We start from the raw sequence: 6,000 nt of genomic DNA on the forward strand, positions 1-6,000 counted from the left end.
TTTGCTTAAACGCATTCTCCTTGCTATCATTATGCTCTGCCTTAGATGTATTTTTTATTAAGAATGCAAAATCACAAGCAAGCAGGCCATAAATCTTATCCAGGGCAAAGTGTATTAAATTTCAAGGAAGATAAGTCTAGAGTTCCTTCTTAGCCAATTCTCACTAAATTTTCAATATCCATTTTACTTAATCTCTTTCTCAGCTCCATACTATGTATTGTCCTTATTTTTAATCTATAAAATCTCTAATTACCCTGTAATAACACAAGCTTATCTTCTTAGAGACATTTCCTTGTAAGTTTACCTAATAATATTTAAAGGTACATGATGCCTATACTTAACGAGGGTAAGCATGAATATCTACTCAGAAGCTGTAATACTGGGGAACAGAATAAATATCAAGCCTATCTTGTTTATAGTCTGGCATAAGAAGTTTTTCTTCTGATACTTTTGTCTGAACCTTCCTCACTTGCCTAAGAATACCTGCTTCTCCTCTAAGCATACAAATCTTCTGTGTTCTTAAAATTTTAGCTTAAAATCTCTCTCCTATGATGACTCGCTGACTAAATCATGGTTCCCAAACTTTTATAATTTAAATCGTTCATTTCCACCTACTTTTCTTTGGCACAATACCAGTACTTTTGCCTCATTGTACTGATAACAGTTTGCAATTGATATTTATTTGTTTACTTGCAATTATACGTCTCCCTTGGGATGTCTTTCTCCATCCCCCCCATAGTGTATCCCCAACATCTTGTACAATGCTTGGTATTTGTTAAATGAATGAATAAAAGCAACCTCATCGTCCTAACAAACCTGTAGTAAGCATTATTATCCCCATTTCACCAATGACGAAATTGATTTTCATAGCAGTCAAGTAATTTATCCAAGATTTCAGAGTATTGTCTGATAGAGCTGGATCTATCCAGGAAGGTCTTCTGATTTACTAGCTGTGAGGCTTTGCGTGAGGTTCTTGCCTTGCTCTGCTTCTATTCCTCATTGTAAAAATACTATCTACTGTACAGGGTTGTTGTGAGGGTTAAACGAATAAAGCTAGGCTAAGTACAGAGCTCTTGTGCTCTCTCCTGGACACACCTGGTTGATAGCAATTCATCATCCTTTGGGTAAAACTGTTCAAATAGCTACTAATCCAATAATTTTGTCTGCAAATACATAATGAAATGCCTTGTCAAATACCTTGTTGAATTTAAGATTCACTAGGCCTACACAGTGACTTACCTAACAGTTTCATTAACACTATTAACAAAGAAACAAAATTTGGCTGGTTTGTTGGGGGGATTCATTCCAGCCTTATGGCCCTGACTTCCACGTGTGTGCCCCAAACCATCTCTCTCATATCTGTTTGAGGATTTTGCTCAGCAGTTTCATCAAGCACAATCTTCCACAGGTTCCAGAACCCACTTGTCTTCCCATTTAGAAAATGGAAACATCACTCTGGCTTCAGAATAGGTTCATTTACCTTTATATTTTGTTCCCAGAATATATGATAAAATACATTGCTCATTTTACTTTTGTGGATTACTTAATTCAGTACTGAGTTCTTCCAATGTCTTTGGAATTGATTGGAATGTATCCAGGCCCTTAGTATTCTAATGAACCATTTGTCTGGTAAGAGAATAACTATTTATTGCATGACAATGAATGAACAAAGCCCTTTACAAACTTCATTTCCTTAAAGTTTTGCAGCATTGCTTTGAGTTAACTATTATCTCCCATTTTACAGCTGAGAAACTGAGTCTTAGAGATTATATTTCATGTTTCCTGGTGACTAAAAAAAATGGAAAGAGTAAAAATGAAAGATGAGAAGATGCTAGGAATCCTAGAGGTGTTAATCGCCTCTTAGTTGCTATTTGAAGTCCCTTTCTGGACCCTCATAAACTGCCCCCCCACTTAACCAAGCTCTAAGCCATATCTTGAAAATTACTTGAAAATTAGGTCCCAGCTAGGAAGGTTTTCTGGAGGATGTTACGAACAAAAATTTATTTTGTATAAATAGAAGTTTATGAGATGAATAAGGAGTGTTTTTGGAAAACTCAGTATTCTTGGAAGGTATAATAGCTCAGTGAATGCAGCACAACATCCAGGATGTCTCAATGTTCTCAAAAGGAAAAGAACCTGAGGGTGTGATAGAGGATAAGGTGGAGAGAGAGATGGAGCATGATCATGTACTTTGCATATTAAGAATAAGGAAATTGAAATGTATCCTAAAAATTGAGAGAAGTCACCGAATAATTTTAAGCTGGAAAATGAATTTGTATTTCGGACTGATCATGATGACTTAAGCAACCTAAAGAAATCTGAGATCCCCTAGATTGTGAAGAGACTGGATATCCAAGAGAAACTTTGGAAGATGGCTATAGAATAGGAGGACGTTAGGTTCACCTCATCGCACAAACACATTTTGATAGGTATCTATCAAATCATCCTAAATACCCCAGAAATTGACCTGAAGACTGACAGAACAAACTCAACAGCTAAAGGGAAAGAAGAGGACATAATGAATAAGATAGGAAATACAGACATATAGTTTAGGGGAGAAACAGATCTCAGCTGCTGTGGAGGGGAAGAAGCCATGGTCATAGGGAAGGGCTAGTAAATGAGAGGAATACACAGGGGAATGTACAAGGAGCATGTTCACCCAGAGCCATTGGCTTAGAAAATGAGAGGGGCTGATTTTCATGAGTTTTTGCAACCAGTGGAGCTTAAAGCCTAGAGGTTTGTTTGTTTGCTTGCTTGCTTGCTTGCTTGCTTGCTTGCTTGCTTGCTTTTAAGCCTAGAGTTTTAAACATCATCAGGCTTGGCTGGGAAGGAGCCAAGAGAGCACTGCCCTGCTCCTGGAGAGAAAGCAGGCAAATAAACCAGGGGCAGATGGCATGGAAACAGTCACCAGAAGAGCCCCTGGGGCACACAGTATGGGGATTATTTACTCTTTTCAGAGTTTATCTCTGAAAGGCAGCATTCATGGAGACATCTCTCTAGGAGCAAAGGAGCTGACCAACACTGTTTCCCTCTCTTCATCTCAGCAAAACACTAAGCCATCCATGGGAAGCAGTACAGCGCGGGCACTGGATGCCTAAGTTGCTTACACCAAGTCTCACCACCTGGTGGAACTGCCCTTTTCAGTCAAACTTGCCTTAGTCCCAGTGTGGCAACCTCTCCCCCCAAGAGGACCAGCACAAACCCCTGCCCACACCACATCTTCCAACCAGTTTTTTTTTCTTTTTCTTTTTTGCAGGGTCTCAGATCCAGTGGAGGAGGTGACAGGTCTCATTTCACAAGAGGACCAGAGCATATCTGGTTAAAACTCACTACATGCAGGCCACAGACCAAACAGTGTCCACAGCAGGCAAGGAAAGCCTTTACAGATGACTGGCCTGAAGGAGAGAGCAGCAAAAACACAAGAGTAGAGCACATGCAGCATACACTGGAGACCCCCTGAAGCTCCAGGCCCTGGGTTCTATATGACTTCTTCTTCATAAGGCCATTACTTTCAGGAGTAGGAGACATAACTGGCTTCTCTAACACAGAGAAGAAGGCTTAGTCAAATCTGAAGACCGAGAAATTTATCCCAAATGAAAGAACAAGATAAGGCCACAGCTAGAAATCTAAGTGAAACAAATAAAAGTAACATGCCTGATGGAGAATTCAAAACAACGATTATAAGGATACTCACTGGGCTTTAGAAAAGAGAAGAAGACATCAATAAGACCCTTATCACAGAGATAAAAGAGATTTAAAAGAATCAATCAGAGATTAAGAGTACAATAAATGAGGGCACATGGGTGGCTCAGCCTTTGGCTCAGGTTGTGAGCCCATGGTCCCAGGATGGAGTCCCACATCAGGCTCCCTGCAGGGAGTCTGCTTCTCCCTCTGCCTATGCCTCTCTGTGTCTCTCATTAATAAATAAATAAAATTCTTAAAAAAAGAGTGCAATAAATGAGATTGGAAACAGGCTTAATGAAATGAACAACAGGATGGAAGAAGCAGAGGAATAATTTACTGACCTAGAAGACAAAATAATGGAAAATAATGAAGCTGAACAAAAAGAAAAAGAAGAATTATGCAAAGTCAGAATAGATTTAGGGAACTCAGTGCCCCATCAAACATAATAATTATTTTTTTTTATTTTTATTTTTTTTAATTTTTTATTTATTTATGATAGTCACAGAGAGAGGCAGAGACACAGGCGGAGGGAGAAGCAGGCTCCATGCACCGGGAGCCTGATGTGGGATTCGATCCCGGGTCTCCAGGATCGCGCCCTGGGCCAAAGGCAGGCGCCAAACCGCTGCGCCACCCAGGGATCCCAAACATAATAATTATTACAGGAGCCCCAGAAAAAGAGAAAGAAAAGGGGGTAGAAATTTATTTGCAGAAATAAGAGCTTAAAACACCCCAAACCTGAGGAAGGAAGGAGACATCCAGATCCAGAAGACACAGAGAACTCCCATAAAAATCAACAAAAGCAGGCCAACATTGAGATATACTGTAAATAAATTTGCAAAATAGAGTAATAAAGAAAAAAATCTTAAAGGCAGCAAGACAAAGAAGTCCTTAACATACAAGGAAAGGCCCATAAGATTAGCTAGAAATTTCTTAACAGATTTGGCAAGTCAGAAGGAAGTGGCATGATATATTCAACATCCTGATTGGGAGAATCTGCAACCAAGCATACTCTATCTAGCAAGGCAATCATTCAGAACACGATAGATAAAGAGTTTCCTAGACAAACAAAAACTAAAGAGTTCATGACCACTAAACCAGTCCTGCAAGAAATATTAAAGGGGACACTCTGGGTGGAAAGGATAGACTCAAAGTGATAGTATAAAGACAGGAAACACAAAAGCAATAAAAATGAATATTTCTGTAAAATTCAGTCAGAAAGCTCACACACACACACAAAGGATATAAAATATAATAACATATACCTAAAATATGGGGAAGGACAGGAGAGAAGAATGGGTTCAAAATTGAATGATCATCAACTTAATATAGACTCCTATTTGCAGAAAAGATTACATACAAACCTAATGGTAGCCATATATCAAAAGCCACTAATAAACATACAAAGGATAAAGAGAAAGAAATCCAAATATATCACTAAAGAAAATCAGCAAAACATGAAAAAGAGAAAGAGAAGAAAGGACCAGAGAAAATCTCCAGAAACAACCACAAAACAAGTAATAAAATGACAATATGTACACATCTATAGATAGTTGCTTTGAATGTAAATGGACTAAATGCTCCAGTCAAAAGACATAAGGTGTCAGAATGAATAAAAAAAAAATACAAGACCCATCTATATGCTGCCTATAGGAGAGAGTCATTTCAGACCTAAAGACAGTTGCAGATTGAAAGTGAGGGGATAGAGAAACATTTATCATGCAAATGGATGTCAAAAGAAAGCTGGAGTAGCAAAACTTACACAAGCTAGACTTTAAAACAAAGACTGTAACAAGAGACAAAGAAGGGTATTATATCATAATGAAGGGGACAATTCAACAAGAAGGTGTAGCAATTGTAAATATTATGCATCCAACATGGGAACACCCAAATATATAAAACAATAACAAACACAAAGGAACTAATCGATAATAGTACAATAGTCAGGAACTTTAACACCCCACTTATATCAATGGACAGATCATCAAAACAGAAAATCAACAAGGAAACAATGGTTTTGAATGACACACTGGACCAGATAGACTTAACATATTCAAAACATTCCATCCTAAGACAGTAGAATACACATTCTTTTCAAGTGCACATGGGACATTCTCCAGAATAGATCACATATTAAGTCACAAATCAGGCCTCAACAAATAAAAAAGATTGAAGTCATACTATGCACCTTCTCAGACCACCACACTATGAAACTAGAAGTCGACCACAAGAAAAACATCTGGAAAGACCACAAATACATAGAGGTTAAACAACATGCTATCAAACAACGAATGGGTCAACCAGGAAATTGAAGAAGAA

This window comes from Vulpes vulpes, chromosome X (genome assembly GCF_048418805.1).
Source record: "Vulpes vulpes isolate BD-2025 chromosome X, VulVul3, whole genome shotgun sequence".
NCBI classification, from domain to species: domain Eukaryota; kingdom Metazoa; phylum Chordata; class Mammalia; order Carnivora; family Canidae; genus Vulpes; species Vulpes vulpes.